The sequence below is a fragment of the Nyctibius grandis genome, chromosome 6, assembly GCF_013368605.1.
Source record: "Nyctibius grandis isolate bNycGra1 chromosome 6, bNycGra1.pri, whole genome shotgun sequence".
Lineage (NCBI taxonomy): Eukaryota > Metazoa > Chordata > Aves > Nyctibiiformes > Nyctibiidae > Nyctibius > Nyctibius grandis.
This window is the reverse complement of record NC_090663.1, coordinates 88032846-88050726: the sequence shown is the minus strand read 5'-3', so window position 1 is coordinate 88050726 and position 17881 is coordinate 88032846. Positions and strand designations below refer to the sequence as shown.

Genomic DNA, 17881 nt, shown 5'->3' with positions numbered 1-17881 from the left:
TTAAGCCAGGGTGGTTTTGTTTGGCCTTTCTACAATGCTACTGTCCGTGCACTAATTACTGGACCAAAGGAGGAAGGGTGAGGATGTTATTGTATTTGGGATGCACCTCTTCAGCCAAAGCAAAACTCTCTCAAGTTGACATTCACAGCAGACGTCCGGCTTTTCGGAAAGACGACGGACTGGAAGCCGGTTGCCGTACACCTCTCCTTTCTGTGCCACGACCAGAGAACAGAGCAGACCTCGGCAGCCCTCTCTCTTGCAAGACAGCCCCTGTACTGTTTCACTCCTAACAGCTAATGAGTTCCAGAGCAACAATCCGATAATTTAAATACAAGCAAACAAACAGCAAAACAAAATCTGTGCCTAGAAATGAAGCTGACTAAAGCAGGGTGGCTACAAGTAGGAGAACAAATTGCCCACTTAGCTGCTGCACCCCCCTGTGTCAGAGCCGAATTGAAGGTGGCACCGAGGCACCCAGACACGTTCAGCAGCGGGTGCTGGTGTCACCTTCTGCCCCAGGGTCGTAACACTTGGAAGAACATCTCTGCTGCTGCTGAGATGCACGTCACGGACAAAGGTGCTGGTGGGATGGCTTTCTACACCGCTTGTTGCTGGAAAATCTTGTTTCCCATTGACTCCCTACTCCTCCTCTGTACCTTTTACTTGTTCTATTTTCCAGCTGAACAGAGAAGAGGTTGGTAGCAGGCAAGTCTTTTTCACACACTACCACAACACAAAAAGCAAAAAGAACTGGTGGGATGAGTGTGGACTTGCAAGACAGAAGGGTTCTTGCATCCTGGGACGCACATAAGAAGAACTAAATGCTGAGTGTAGAGGTTATTAGGTAGGTGAGGTATAACAGCATTTGTTAGCTGTACATGTTTGTTTCAGCTCAACTGAAAACAAGTGATATTTATTTTTTGAATGTGGGGGCAATGGAAACAATACCACATGGAACTCTTGCAAAAAACACTTCTTATTTTAACAGCAGCAGATTTCTAGAGTGGAATGGTTTATCTGGCAAGCCCTTGTTACACTTGACACACGTTTCCTTTTCCAATTTCACATTTAATTCCATCAAAACACGTGTTGCTCATTTTGCAATTCTGTACCATCAACACTGTTCACAGGAAGAGCCAGAAGAATCTCCTGCAATGCATCTGACCATCCTGAAATACACGTCTCCTCCCCATCCCCAGCATCCCCCGTTTTGAACAACTGATTTATGTGTCTGGAGAGCCAGGTAAGGGCAGATAGGAGGCAATGAGAAAAATAAGACCGTCCTCAGCACACAGCAAGGCAACTGTAGGCTGCGCCCAGGCTTAGATACCAGACTAGGTAGGTCTGTGTCATGCACCTGAAAAAGAGAGTCATGCCCTTCAGAAAAGCTCATTTCAAATGGACGCCTCGACTCGCACAGTATGATCTGATCATTTAGAAAAGCTGGCAGATGTTACAGTATTGTTTGCAATGTTAACCAGAGGGTTACTTTCCAAGGCTCTTCTGATTAGAAAATTAATCTCCTCAAATAATGCTGACATATTACCAGCTATAAATCAACACGGAACTACAGGCCAGCATAGAGACCACCACCAAAACTGCCTAACGAACTCTAAAAGAGCCACCAGAGTATCTAAACAAACACGTTCTCTGTTAAAGGTACACCTTTGGGGCCTCCTCCTCAAAACTAAAGGCCTTTGATCCTTCTCATCTGTCAACATTGTTTCTCTTCTCTCCTCATCCGTGATTCATTTCTAACGACCTGTAAGCATTCATTCATTAAACTATGAATCAGCTTGAATTTTCTTAAGTTCTTCCAAACTTTTTAATTGTGTCACACCTTTTTGCCCCTGAGAAGACTTGTACAAATCTGTGCTCTTTCCTCCCAAAACAATAAAGCTCCTGACTGAAAAGTAACTGAAAGAGAATAAAAATACCATAAAACCCACAAACAGGAAAATCTTCTTCTAAAAGTCTCATCATTCCTTTTCTGATTCATCTCTAACACAGCAAACCCTGCTACGCACAGACTTTGTGCTTGGCATCCATCTGCAAGTTTTCAGGAACTTCTTATATGGTGAAAGGTGAAAAAGCTTTAATGTAAGATGGGGTTTGAAATAATAATTACTACAATTTGGAGCGAATTAGAATAGAACAGAACAATTCATCTGGAAGGGACCGACAACGATCATCTATCAACACAGAGTTCCTTTTCCCTCTTTTCTGGTCGGACGCTAGAGAAGAGAGGTGCAGTATTTATAAGGGATAAATATAAATCTCTCCATATCTTTGCATTTTTTTATTTATTATGTATTTATATAAATATAAATCTCTCCATGGCGGAGAGGCTGAAGCGGTGGATAAAGTTCAAGATCAGGAAACTGTCCTGTGGAACAGAACAGGATCCTACATTTCCCTGCTCATCTTTCTCGCTTCCATCTCCAGTGATACGTTTTTACAGCACACAACTATTGTGGGATGCCAAAGCTCTGATTATTCCAAAAACATTTGCATCTGCTGCTTCCTATAGCAAAAGCAGAACATCTACAAGGAGCTGCACTTGGCTGTGCAAATACGGGGGCACCTCCTTCAGGAGCGCACATATGCGGTCCTTGGAAAAGACTAATACCAACCTGTCGTACTTCAAACCAGATCAAAGAAACCCAACAAGCCGCTGTGAGTAACTAATTTATCCAGACATTTCTTGATCATCTTAAATACACGGAATATCTGTACAATTCTATTGTCATCAGTGTTTGCCTTGTAACACGCAGCCCTACCAGAGCATTCCCATGTGTTTCTGCCACCCAGCGATCACCAAAATCAACTACAAATTTGCACTGACTTCCCCCAGCCCAAAATCAGGTCCTGTCCTATCAGTAAGAAACACTGGAAGTAGGAGTTAGATGAGGACAAACATGGAAGGAAGGATCAACTCCTGAGTACTTAGAAGGCAGGACTGCACAACCATGAAGGCCTTCCACCTTTATCCTTAAAGGAAACAAACTATTCTGTGCACAACTTCCACACGGTATCTGAATAAATATTGCCTATGTTGGAGCCTAGCTCCATTTGTGAATTTTTGAGTTGCGAGGAAAAAAAACCACCACCACCTACCAAAGATTCACTGCTATGTATATTGCTTCATACATTGAAACGTGTTTCCTAACACTGGTTTTGATTCCCAACAAGACCTCACCACGGACACCTAAATGCCAGGACTTGCCCATCATTTGGGGTATATTTGTATGCATTGTGAGACAGGTTCAACATTCATCAAAGACAGACAGAAGACCTGCTTCCACCGACACCGGCCAGCGCTGATCAGACTTGCTGGGTCGGAGGAGAATTTCTTTGCATTTTTTCCTCTTTAGTCAACATTACCAGGAAGAATTGCATTCCTCACATTAAGCTAAATCTGGCTCTGTGAAACATTCCACACCTGAAGGATCATTTCTCCCCGGTTAGAGCACTAGGGTGGAACCAAGTGACCTGCCAAACACATCACTCCTCCGTGCCACACTCTTCTCTTGGAGAAATTGGTATGAGTAGCCACCCTGCACTGCCATACTGTGGGGTTAGCCTGACCCGTGGTCTTACTCTGCTGCCGAGTAATGCTGCTCATGAAAGAACAGCTATGGATACAGATAAGCCTTCCGAGAAAGACCTCAAATTTGTGGTAATTCCCCCGTACCAGAAGGCTGTCTTCATTTTTTCATAAGGTGACGCTGCAAATGAGCTCTCCAGAGATCAGACCTTTTTTCTATGCTAGAAGTGTACAGCAAGGGCTAACATTGTCTGCAAGACCAATTAATATCCCTGGGAGGAAACAACAGGTACTTTTTAGGAATTAAAAGGTGTGGTTGTAAATTACCTTACAAAAACTTTTAGCTCTCCCCAAACCCTTGCCTTTCCTGTATCCTTAGAGCAGAACATTCCTACTCTGCAAGAAAACATTTTAATACAGGTTTTTCTTTCAGCTTCTCCTCAGCACATTTTATGAGCACGTCCAACACACTAATTACAGCTGTTTTTCAACTGCATCCAAGGGCTGTGCTGGACTGGGACGTACAAGATGGCAAATGAACTGGAGCGCGCCATGATTCAGCTTGCTTTGAAATTCTTGTACTGCGTACGTGCTCAAGTGTGCTGAGGAGAGAGAATATATGGGAACATAAAGAGACCAGCCCTGCTGTCTGGTGAAATAGCCTCCTAACGCGAGTCCTTTAACAGCACGCCAAACTGAAAGTGGATGACGGGAAAGTCGAGACAGGCAATATTTAGGAGTCAATTACTAATTCACTGAGGACGCTCTTCTCATGTGGACAATATCACAGGTGGGGACCCAGGGGAACGAGGACAATTAGGCTGAAAGGGACGGGCGTAAAATACATTACCTGTTGAAATATATTTTTAATGAGGAACATTTTTTTTTGTTGCGCAGTGTTTCGCCTTATTTGCCACCTGCAGATCACGTTACATCTAATAGAAATACCAGTGCGCAACAGTAGTCGGGGAAAGGACCTCACCTCCGTATCTTTAAACCAGATGCTGTTACCATTTCTGCTGTGCAAGTAGGAACAAATTGCTGACCTGTTCTTTGGGCCAGCTGGGAGTGAAAACAGCACAAAACACAGGCTTAAGGTTGGGATTTTACCTTCTGCACAACCTGATTTTGGGTGAAGGGGGTGGGGTACGGCAGAAATATCTTGTCCTTTCAGTAGGGAGATTGAACCACCGCGAAAGCAAGCCGAGAACACATTCTGCACACGTACACAAATCTTCATCTGGAAACACCATTCTCTTACTTACACTAACTTTGAAATGTTTCTAATACGTGTAATGCGTCTGAAATTACTGCAGTTTCCTTCTCCTGTGCTCAAAAATGCCAAGCGGGCTTTTGGAAAACACGCATCTTTTACCTGCCCATTACTGTACAAAAGAAGAAAAACCAAGGACTTGGAGAGCAAGCACAGGTTCACAGCAGCCTTTAGTCTGCTTTCTTCTCATCTACCCAAAATAAGCAGGATGTGGTGTAAAGGTAAATGCAAATTAAAAAAAAAAAAAAAAAAAAAGAAATGAAGAAATAAAAAAAAAACATACTAACACCTACTCACACAGATATAAAATTTATGTTTGCCTTGGTTTTTTTTCCCTCACTTAAAGTATCTTTAAGCTCTGACCATATGAGTTAGCCAGCATCTCTGTATGCTTGCCCTGCTCAGCCCCTAACTGCTGGATGCCAGCCCAGAGCACTGCCCGGTGCTAACCTGCGACACAGAGCACACACAAGTGCTCCCGGGTATTTTACTGGGTTAGCAGAAATGCAGAGACAAAAGCTGTGCCGTAACACCAAGCGATACGTGCTGTACCTTGTACCAAACTAACGCTCTTGGGCGGCTCACAGAGACCAAGTTCATGCTGGTGTTGCAGAATAACAGCGAGAGCAGACCACACAGCTGTTCAAGTTATTGCTCCAGGCCAACACCTCGGCTGCACGATCAAGCACAGCTTTCACTGAGCTAACCAGCAGACGGCCGTGCTGAAGGACCCCAGGCTTTCGCCAGCGACCGTCGGTATTCTGGGCATTTACGTGCCAGGTCAAGGGCATCAGATGCCGCGCTGAGGGGATGTTTTTGAGGCAGAGGCACCTTGGAAAGATCCCGCGAGCGGGGCTGCTCTCACCGGCCAGGTACTCAAGTCTAGTTTAGATCTGAGCTCTGCTGTGCACAGCCTGTACCTTTTCAACACCCCCCTCCAAAGACCTTTGCAGTTTGAGGATGTAAGAAAAGCAGCCCACTTATCACAATAATTTAAATAAGCAACTGAGATACAGAAAATGTGTTTCTCCATCACTGGAGCCAAATTCTTTGAGAAGTCAACTGTGAGCGCCCACTGTTTTCATCCGTCCAGCCGGGCACCTTCACGTTTACAACCCGAGAGCAGCCCTGGCTATTCCTACGGCAGTGCCTGTGCACAGAGGGGCAGGTACCCGTCTCACAGAGCCTCGGCCTCCAGCCAGCAGAGCATCTCTGCAGAGCAGCCGGAGGCAGCGCAGTCCAGCTGCGGCGGTGCCAGTCCCCAGGGCTGGCCCTGCGGTGCTGCCCGGGGAGTCACAGCCCCACGACAGCCTGCCTCTCCTCGCAGCTCCCCGCACTCCTGCCTCTCCTCGCAGCTCCCCGCACTCCTGCCTCGCGCCTCTCCCTGCCGTGGTCCTGGGCGCATGTCAGAAACGCAGGCACCCAGACACACACACACACAATAACCTAACCAAACTTTTTTTGAACCTGGGAAGCAGCGTTTGTGGGAAAGAATGGCTGGCCCAGAAGCAGATGTTCTAGCTTTCAACTCTTCAGAAAAAAAAAAAAAAGGAAAAAAAAAGTCTGGTTACCCTTCAGCAGAAGAAATGTTTGCTATGTCTGTGAAACATGTGCTCCCCAGTCCCGCACTGTTAAGTGTTCGGCAGCTGCTCCGACTGGAAGGAGCTCTGTGGACTGTGAATTTGGTTATCTGTGTAAACAGGGTGTTGTCTCAGTTTGAAAACAACATTCTGGCTGAGAACAGCCTGCTGAGAGTGTGAGTTTAGATTAATTCTGTTAGCATTAAAATAAAGGAGCTTATTAAAACCAGAAATGCACACAGAACCTAAAATGTGCTCAGACAGACATAACAAGTCAGCGTTAGCAGCGAGAGGGTAGCCACAGCCTTTGGGTTCAGCTAACGTGGAACAAGGCACGTTTTCCTGGCAGAAGAGCATTTGTTCCCTGGGTTCATGAGGGACAGTTACTGCAGGTAATGCTCTGAGCAGAACAGAGGGACCTAAGAAGGAAAGGAGCAGAACCATGAAGGCAGTTGTCTTCACGTAAGGAAAGGTGAGGGGGGGGGGGAGAAGAAAAGGAAAACAACAAGAAACAACAAGAAAGAAAACAAAAAAAAAAACCCAAAAGAAAAGCCAGTGCAGGACCCCCACCCCACCTGAATTTAAGTGTAGGACTGGGGAGATGGGTATTGCTTTTTAATTAAGACCTATCAAAAAAGAGAACTGCAGATGCTTCCTGACACCTTTTTGGGAAGCAAGCTCTTCTTTAAAGCTACTGAAGGACTACAGCCTTTTAGCAAATCTGGAAACACAAAGCCAAAGCCAACAACCTCCTCAGTACACGGAGGGAAGAACACCCAAGGACGCCCAGAAGAGCTGCCATCTCACCCTGCCTACGCTCTCTCAAACGAACAAATCCTTTTGAACCACATTCCCCCCCAAGGTGCCGGCTGAGAGGGCGGCTGCCCCGAGCCTCGAGTGTCCCGCAGCAGGACATGTGTATCACCGTACCGCGGCTGCCACGATCCCACAGGAAGCAAACAAAAGTTGCTTGTATTCAACTTTCACCAGTCCTTGTTTTCCTCAGCTAAATGCTTTTCTTTTTTTCCTTTGGCATTTCAGCGTCAACATTAGTTTAGCACCAAAACAAACCAGAGGGAAAAAAGCACCACTCGCTGTCTTCGTTCAGCCCGCACCCGGGGCTAAACAATAACAGTTTTTCTCTCACCCAATGTCCCTTTCCCAACTGAGGAAGGAAATTGGGAAAAAGGGGGAGACTTGTGGGTTAAAATTAAACAGATTTGATAAAATAAAGAAACCAACATAAATGTTAACACAAAACACACAAAAGTATACTTAGCTACAGGTTGCAGCAGGTTGTCCAGGAACAGCAATCGTCAGCAATGAGGGAAAAGGGAGCCAGAAGAGAGGGGAGCAAAACCAGCCCCCATCCCCAGCCAGCCCTGCCTTTATAGTGAGCTGGGTGTCAGTGATACAGAGCACACCTGTGGGCCAGCCTGGGGCAGCTGCCCTGGGTTTAGCTGCTGAGGGCCCTGATCACCACGGCTGGCCACACACTGCAACCAAATCCCAGTGAAACCAGGACACTAGCTTCTCCTCTCATTTCACTTCAAATACACCAGCTCAGACTGTTTGATATACATATATTCATTACATTCATTATATTATGGTCATTACAGCTGATGCTCTATCATAATAGTAACTCTGACGCGAAACCTCAAGCATCCCCAACAGAAAGAAATAGTCTCAGCTCAAGAATCCCTGGAAGGAAAGCTGACTGACACATCTCTTCCAAGTTTTCTTTAAGATGTGTGAGAGTGTGTCCCAATTCCTGTGCCTGCAAGAAGCCCAGACAGAAATCCTCCTGGGCACACCGTGACAGCAGCCACGAAAACACCCTAGCCCGGACTGCTCCAGCCCCACAGTGCCGTGGGGGCTGAGGGCCAGGACGAGATGTTGTTATCAGGACACAGGGCTGTGCAGGAGAAATGACCTTCTTCTGCATCCTATCTACATAAAACCCCAGAGAACTACACGCCAACAGTAAGTGCATCCTACCAAGCCTTCAAAAGCTCCAGCTCTACAGTCCATCCATAACAAGGAGTTAGGCAAAGTACAACTTGTTAAAGGGGATTTGCTGGCTGGTAGTGAAGGCAGTGGTCTGATCCTGGGAAAGCTCTGCCCTTGGGTCACAAAAACAGAAAATCAGCAGACTCAATTCCACCAAAATCCGTTCCTGTCCCTGAAGGGACCGACAATAGATGTCTGGGAAAATACAGAACAACAGGGCAGGTGTGTAACGCTGCTTCCCCAACACAGTATCCTGAACGCCATCAGCCTGCAGCTCAAGCATCTCCTAATCCAGGGGTTTTCAAAACTAGGCTATTAGTTTTTCAGATCAACTCTTCCGTGTGAGCTAAAGGATGTGTTCAGGGTCAGACAGCAGATGCTATTGCAAGTATAGCTGAACATACAGCCAGTCAGTTTGCAAAAGTAACCGCGGGTTCGCCACCCACCCATGGACACCGCAGGAAACGAACGTGCAGAGAGAAACGTGGAAATTCAAGTCTCTTTCCTAGCTGAGTCACTGAAAACATACACTTCTATTTATCCTGCTAAAACATATAAACCTGTCTGATTATTAGACAGGTAAACCATCAGATAAACTACCAAAAGATTTCAGCCTGGAAAGTATGTGAGAAGAAATGCAGCCTTTTTTTTTCCAAGAATCTCAACTTTCAAAAGTCCATAAATATTGCTTAAGGGTTTTGGGGTGGGTTTTTTTTTTTTCCACTCTCTCTCCTGTACCTGCTCCATCAGAAGAGCATCAAAGTATTTTCCCTGGCAAACACCTAATTTATGAATAAATAAGTAGTGAGGCATGAGAAGCCAGAATAATAAGGGTACGCCTTAAAGTCAGTGAAAGGGGCTGCTCAAAGCCTGCCCAAATATTGTCCCAACCAGATTTCCACAGGCAAACCTGCCCCCAAGACAAGGGCAGCGCTGCACAGAGGGCTCCTGTATTCACACCTCGGTCATCCTCGTTCTTCCTCTCACAGAAAGAAAAAAAAAAGATCTATTTTCTATTAATCGGCCAAGAAACCTTTTGGGGTCTCCAACCTGTCCTGCTTGACTCTCTCGCCGAGGCCAGGCCGGCCACCGCTAACAGCCCTGTGCAGATGGGTCAGGAAAGGAAGACAAAGCCCATGCAGCGCGGACCTTCAGGGGCTGGGTTTGGCTGGCAGGGCCCGGCCTCGTTCCTCTTTAGGTGCTACTTCAAAATTCCTGCTTGTTTGGCTTGGCAGTGGTTTGGCGTGGCCGGGCTGCGTGAGGCGCGTCGCGGGAAGCCAGCTGGAGGCAGGTGTGCTGCTGCCTCAGTTCAAGCGGTACCGGAGGAACACCTCCTCTGCCCAGCTCTGAGGGGCTGGCCTTTTACAAGCCTGTTTATATGATTTGTTTTCCAGGGGAGAAAAATCACTATAAAAATAGTAAAGGACTCATTTGCATGTCTTTGAAACTTGGGGGGTTTTGTTGTTTTTTTTTTTTGTTTTGTTTTGTTTTGTTTCTTTTTTTGTTTCTTTTCTTTTGACAGAAAAAAAAGATAAGAGACCTCTTACAATTACATGGAAAAATATAAGCAAATAAGTTTCCAAATTCCAAATCTTTTCCTATTGTCCACTAACCTCAGAGTAAAACACGATCCGTGCCGCCTCGTCCGTGCTGATAATGGTCGCAGAACCTCTTGCAGTTACATTTTTTCTCGAGGGGATTATAAAACGGGCCTCATGTAGCTTCGGGATTAGCTGAATAGCTCAGCTTCAGCAAACCAGATGTCTCCAAAGCCGCTGCTCCAGACATGGCCAGGGAGCGAGCTGCCCTCACGAGCAGAGCGCAGGCATGCTGGGCGCGGGCCTGGGGACTGCAGCTGAGGGCAGGCCACACAGAGGGGCTGTCAGAAACAGCCTGGGGAGTTAAACGGGGAGAACAGCTCTCCCTGCTCACGCTGCCGGACAAGCAGAGGCACCGGGCCCGGGCGCGGCCCAGGCCTCCTCCCCGCAGCGGGGCCTTGTCCCACGAGACGTGGAGCCCGTCTTGGCCAGCAAATCTACAGAACTCAGCATTATTTTGTTCTCAACAGATGTAACCTGTGCTCACCCTGGGATGTCCCAGTGCCTTGGCAAACACGATGTTTTGACAACCCGCGGCTCCAGCCACGGAGGCAAACCACAGGGCCCGGCCTTCCCTGGCCTTTCCCGCCCTTCGCGGGCCTCTCCCGCCCTTCGCGGGCCTCTCCCGCCCTTCAGCAACAGCCCCTCAGAGCGATTCACGTTAAGAAACTCTGTTATCCAGGCAAGCCCTCCCCTAAGAACATACACATACACAATCCACTACGATACCAGAATGTCCTTACTTTGTACCAGACTACCCAGCTACATGGAAATCAACAAGCACCTTACAAAAAGCACCAAGCTGCCTAGATTTTAACAGCCTTCCTCTTGAACAGCAAGGGCCGAAATGAATACACCACCCCCTGTGCTCTGGGGTCGCCTTCACTTCCATAATAACAACTTCAAGGCAGTGATCCTGCTGACACAAGCAAGCGTTTGCTTTTCTGAAGCCTCCCTCTGCTACTCCTTGGCCCTTTGGGCGGCTGGAAAATGAGCTGTGCTTGGCCAGTGCAGCATGGCCGACCAGTGCCGACACCCACAGCGGCCTTCTCCGCCCACAGAGGCAGAACAAGCTCTTTCCTGAACCTATTCACACCCAGGCACAAACGGGCACAATTTACCAAAACTGATAAAGTGTCACTTCTCTCAATACCAGTTCTGATGAAACCTAGGAAAGACAACGAAGGCAAAGGAGAGAGCAAGCAGAAATCAAAAACCACAGGAGGAACATACTCTGATACAAAACCCGAGAGGGCTGAGCTCCAGGTATGATGACAGCAGCTTCTAGTAGCTGCTGTGGGGTTCACGAACATTTGCTACGCCATCACACACACACTTCAACTCTCCTTAAGTTATGAGACCTGAAGGATCACTGCAAAAATTCCTGCCAGATAGAATAAGCATTCACTGATGGCTCAAGGTTTGCATGATACAGTCAAAAAACAGCTTTACTGAGGTCAATCAAAACAAAATTCAGATCCCTGGCCCTAGAGAGCTGCACAAAACTTAAAAAGCAGCTCAAACATCCACCAAAGTTCTCAAGCCTCCACCAAGGGAAAAAGAACTCGAACTAAAAGGACAGAGACAGGAAAGGAAGTAAAATCAAAGCAATGCAAAAGCATCTTGCTTTTAATGTATGAAAGTTTAGATGCTTTTCCTTATATAAAAGCCTACTCGTTTTTTCCTGTCACCAGGCCCACAAATCAGTTGGGCTATTGATTTTGAAATCCTAATTAAAAATAGGGTTTGATGTCCACCTGCCTGACTCCACCTGATCTGCTCAGGGTGTAGGACTCCTCAAAGGCACCTCTCTGATTCCACTGAGTTTTCCCCAACTTGCAGACAGGCCAAGCCCAAGCCGTGCTGCCGGCTCCCGAGCCCCGTCCTGCACACCCACCTGCGGGCCCTCCCTTCCACCCACGCTGCTGCTCCGAGAGAAGAGAAGGATTTGCAATCCCAGCACCTTTCTCCTCCTTTTTTTTTTTTCTTTTGGTAAGGAGTGACCTTTTAAAACAACCCACCTGTCCAAAGAACACTCTTTTCCTGGTATTTGTCAAGGATATTTGAACAGATTTGACTGTAATGAACGTCACGCCTCCAACCGTTGAACTGAACTAGTCATTCCCAGACTCCCTTTTTTTTCTTTTTTAAAATGCTATTTACTGAAACATTCATGAAATCCGCTTGGCAGCCTCAGGGCTTAACCTCAGCTGTACACCCTGTGTGTACTTAACACCAGCACTGCTGGAAGAGACCACGGAGAATTTTTCGCTTTTGCAGAGATCAGTTACAGATTCGTGGCCCAGCTTCAAGGGAGGGGGACAGGCCAGGGGCCGTGAGCTCGTGGATCTGCACACATGTGGGGCAGTGGCAGGCTCTGAAAGGACTCGGAGGTTTGAGAACACTTCAGGGTAGGGAGCTTTTACTAATACCTACTGGTAAGTGGCAGAAGTTGTTCACAGATTTTTATTAATAAATACCAAATCTAACGCCAAGAGAAGTGGTACACTGAGCAGTCAGCGTATTTTTCTTGCAGCCTCCCCTGGGCAGAGCACCCTTATTCACCTCTGCTCTCAGCGGCTGCTGACACGTTCCGAGGAAGGCATCTGCAAGCAAAGCTGGCTTTCACAGAAGTTAATTTCTCTCTTAGCATTCCTGCTAATAAGACTTTTAGTTATGTAAAACCTATATTTAAAAAACACACTTCAGTTACTCTAAATACCACTGAAATTCACCTGCTTCTGCCATGGGAGGAGAGAAACCAACGCATCAGTCCAAGCGAGCACTGGGAAATGGCCAAAAGGGAGAATCCCTTGCACAGGGTGCAATCACAGTGTGAATAATCAACAAAAAGAGAAGACAGAACTGGCACGGAAAAAAGCAGCCTAAACTGATCAAACACCCCAAAAGCTCATACTGGAACAAAAAAACAAGGAAAAAACCTTCCCTTCCCCAGAGCCCTGCAGCAAGCATCCCCCCGCTTCTCAGCTTGTGGATTTGTTTCACCGAACTCCCGGCCCAGCCCGGGCTGGTGCCAACGCCGCCCTCGGAACACCCGGCAAGCACATCCACCAGCAAAATCACCAGAGATCCCTTCCCGTGTAATTACAGGGTGGGGCCGCTGTGCTGATGTCTTAATGCAAAGCTTCGGCAGCCCACAATCAACCAGAAGAATCCTACAGCAAATGTGGCTGGGAGGGGGGAAAAAAAAAGACAAGTTTACCCTAAATTTGACAGAACTGCCTATAAATAGCTACAGGGCCTCGTCAAGCACATCTTTGTTGTAATTCCTCCTAAAATATCACATCAGTGGGACTGAGTCCCACATGTATATTTTCTATCAGAAAACAGCCTTGCTAGTACACCTTAAAGATGCCTCCCTGCTCTCTGCCTCGCATCTGGAGGGTACGCATGGGTATTTATAAGGCTTATGTGAAGCATCAGTCAGCGGTTAATCCATCTGATTACATATCACGTGACTACGTACTGCGACCACATTAAAACTCTGCCATCAAGTAAAAAAAAAAAGGAAAACTACAGCTAACCTATAATTTTGGTTGACTGAATCAAGCCTATTCCACGGACTCACACGCATTTGGTCCCAGATCTGTCATACAAAGGAGATGCTTGACAGTCACATCTTTAATGACTTACACGTGCAGCTCATGGGGCTGACAGGCTGGGTACTTTTCTCCCCTCAATAGTTATTTACTTAAAAAAGAAAAATAGAGAAAACTGAACACTGGCATTGCACAGCGTGCCGAAGCGGGAGAGGTGACTTATCGCAGCTGCAGCCTTAGGCTAAAGATGGAGCACTGGAAATGAGGGTAAGGCTTGAACATCTTTGTCAAGGCTTCTGGTGACTTCACGCCCTGAAGGAGAGCCAATGTTACGCTGAAGGCAGATTTCAAGCCAACGCTTTGGCCCACTGCTTCTACTGTACACCAATGCCCTCCCGCCTAGCAAACCCCGCACATCTATCTCACAGTGTTGTAAGTTATTTACTTTCAGATACCTTCCACAAACATTTCCTGCCCCCATCCACATTTCAGCACCCCACCTCCCCAGAACACATACTTCTAGGCAAGCTACGACCAACAACTGCGGCGTGTGTTGTGCTGCCAGCTGGTTTCACGGCAGACACAGAACGCTCATTCCTCTCTGGTAGGGGAGTGAGGAAGGCAGTGGGAAGTCCTCTCTGGAGGACTTGGTTCTGAGGGTTTCCCCTTCACATCTCAATTATTTCCTTAGAGGTTCTTCCAAAGACGGCAGTACTCCAACATCAAAGGCGAAGGAAACCGCACTGCTGTGCTTCTGTCTGGCTCCTTTATCAGAGCAGAACACTCAAAGCCTCGCGTTAATTAAACATCAGTGTCACCAGGACAGAAGTCATTATGCTATTTATGGAAACACTGCTGTTTCTCCATGGAAAAGACGCCATGAGTGGAGAGGGAAGCAAGAAGGGAAGGACAAGACAGAGATGTTACCCTGTGTTAGTCCTTTAAATACATGGAAACAAATCTGAAATTGATTAAGTCTCCCCATCAGGCATCTAGCCTCTATTATCTATGAAGAGACAGGCTGCTTAGGGGGAAACAGGCTTTCGAATACACAAAGAAACTGACCCACCAATTACACCACAGCCTTGCTTTCGAATCACTCCTATGATTCAGTCAAATACGTCCTGATTTTCCAGACTCGGTTACTAGTCGTCATACGTACGGCTGCACTGCCTCGGTGCAAAACAGGGATGGGCTTGTGTCTGTACACGCACAGCAGCAGCAAAGTGTTGCCCTCCTGTGATTTCTTCCAACCTAACTCACAGATCTGGCCCTCTCTTCCATGCCTCTGCCTCATTTGCTTCTCTGCTGCGCTGTGGCTCCCTTTCTCTGTTGGTAGCTTTTATTTGCATTTCCTAGTTATCCACTTAATCCAGAGTACAGGAAATCGGATCCTGGCCCAGCAGTGATATTTAAATAGCATTGCTCCCATTTTCTGACTACCTCTTTAATTTTATTCATTTCCCGGGCTCTTTTTACAGTCCTCTGGAGACCAGGAAGGAGATACCACGACGCCAGACTCCACAGTTTTGGGGTGAGGTCTGTGGTACTTTGTGTTGCCCCAGCACCTACAGCACCAATTAATAAAACTCTCAGATCTCACACAAAGAAGCCACTAACCTTCAGCCCTGGAAAGAACAGCTTGGAAACCTGAACTAACGTCAGGGGCTCAACGGTCAACAGCTAAATTTACGATTACAAACCTGTCCTGACCAAGCGCCACCAAGGTGCCTCATCCCCGTACCGTCCTCATGGACGAAACAACGCACTCAGCCTGCGTGAACTCCACATGTTTGTCATCTTCCTAAGCTGCCCTGTGTGGTCCATCCCTTGTACGGAAAAAAAGCATAAGCAGACCAGAAGGCTTCTTGATAAAATGACCTATCTGCATTTCTAATGAAATCCGGCTGGTAACCCCCCTTAAGTCTCCCTGTCAGCAGGATTGCCAAGGCATGCCCTGCTTGCTTCTGTCAGTAAAACTCCCCAGTCAATCACTCCTGCATGAAATACAGCTTAAAATAAAAACCATGCATCTGGAAAGACAAGCAGACAGAAGATATCAGAAGCATCCTAAGCTCCAGTTTAAAAAGTAGCTGATTCAATCAGCTGTTTCCAAACATTCGATAGCTTATAGAAACACCTCTGAAACCACACAGTTCACTTTCCACGTGTCCCTCTCCCCTCATGTCACACCATTTGCTCCTGATGGATTGCTTTGACTTTGCTTTTATTTCTCATCCAAACTCATAATCCACTTGTTGATCGGTACGGGCTATTATTTCATGTGAGAAACTGTGTGTTTAAAGTCTCAACTGAAGAATCAGCGGTAGATACAAGAGACATTAGTCTTTTGTATTCTTATGTCAGGATCCCCACAGAGCAAGCCAAGAGACACGAGATATTATAAAATTAACACAGGAGGACAAAGTGGAAATGGGGCATATATCACCCGATATCGAGCCTGATATTTTTCAGAAGGGCCGTTATTCTGTTAAAAAAAAAGTAAAATTTTTTTTGTAGTTCGAGTTGCCTGATACTTAAGCGTAAATATTCACAAGAAACGCTGAAATAGCCAGATGGGTCAGAAATTCTGCTTGGTTCGTAATGGGTGCCAGGCACGAGCACACGTTCAGGCACTGGTGGGGCCTGGCTCTAGCGTAAAGGGCAGCTGTTCACGGCTGAGCAGCCATCACAACACCAGTCCTGCTGGGAGCGCAGGAAGCACCAAAACAAATGGCTGGACTGAAATCAAAAGATACCAGAACAGTGCTATTGGATCCCGAGCGCTTCTCAGAAACTTATTTGGGTAGGAGTTAAATTTTCTGGGGCATCACTTCTGTTTGACAATTTGCCCCCCGCTGATCCTAACAGAGCTGGCTCACAGCAACTGACCTGATCCTAGTTTCCTTTCTTGTAAGAACCTCCTCAGCTCTTTGAAGAGTTCATTAACTGCTGTACCTTGACAGGCATTCCCAGCAGCGCAACAGACGAGGTGCAATCTCGTGAGGAACAGCAGGAAATGCCTGCTGGGGAATTACACATCGGGATGTGCTCGATGATGTTCTCCGATAGTGCCCTGGCACCTTCTGAATAGATTTTCACATCAAAGAATTGCTAATATAAACATACCTTGTTTACACTGCTCCTCAAAAATCTTTGTTCAACATCTTCTAAACATATAAATCACCAATCACGCCATGTTCTACAACTTCTAACCCATCTGGATTCCAAGTTCAGAGTTCAAAACACATTCTCTGGTTCTAGTTAAATTGCTAAGTCTTAAATCAATGCAATGCTCCAGCTGACACACTGCTGAAGCTTTTAACAAGAGTACTCTGATAACTTTAAAAGGACCTGAGTGAGGAAAATGCCCAGCAGTTCACTGCTCCGATAAGTCCTGTAGAGAACTAGATTAAATAGCCCTTCAACAAGATCCTCATAATTTAGTACCTTTGATTTAAAAATACCAACATTTAACTAAACCACATACTAATAAAAAAAAAAAAGCATTGCAATGCAGCTAGGGTAGGAAAACATAACTTTCTGAAACACCTCCACAAAAATAAGGAAATTAAGCTAATACCCATGCTCCCACCCCTCCATGATAACTACTATCCTTTATAGCCCACACATTTTGACCCAACATTCCCGTTTACTTCTAGCACTTGAAGACACGCCTCTCTTCCCCAACTATTATTCTGACAGCTTTTGATGTTGTAGTCGCTCATGTTGACAGAAGGTAGCTTGCTGGAAGGTTGTGAGCAAAGTAGTAATTATAGAGGACAGAACATCACCTCTGGGGGAGGAACTGAATGTATCAGAGTAGGGATATAGTCTGGGTCACAACCACTTAATACATGGTCAGTAATGTCTGGTACATATCACACAGACACGCACATAAAGGCTGGGGAACAGAAAGCTGGCAACCATTAAATGATATATTCCATGGCTGGTTTTGTACACGAGGGCTCCTCAGTGCTCAAAAGCAATGTATTGATTTCTCATACTTTTAAATACTTAGTTGACTGGAGCAAGGGTGCACCAGAGCAAAAGCACATCTGTTGATGGAAACCATTTTATCTCAATATATTGCTGTCTCTGACAACATTGCTGTAGTAAGGTACAACACGGCTATGGAGAGGGAAGACACTACACACACCTTGGTCAGGTGTGCCAGCATGGTGTCCCCAGCCCATCATATTCATGTGTGCACCCTCAGCTCAGTGAAGAGTGTTTTGATTCTGGTAATCAGGATATTATGCACAAAAGTTACAATTAGAACATGAACTGTGGTTGAAAAGGACTCCTCGTCC

At 46.3% G+C, this 17881-nt stretch overlaps 1 protein-coding gene across 1 annotated transcript in view; it reads right to left on the bottom strand.

Moving 5' to 3' along the window:
- CFAP299 (cilia and flagella associated protein 299) overlaps positions 1–17881 on the bottom strand; it is a 173315-nt gene that overhangs the window by 24850 nt on the left and 130584 nt on the right. The gene's annotated exons all lie outside the window — the stretch shown is intronic.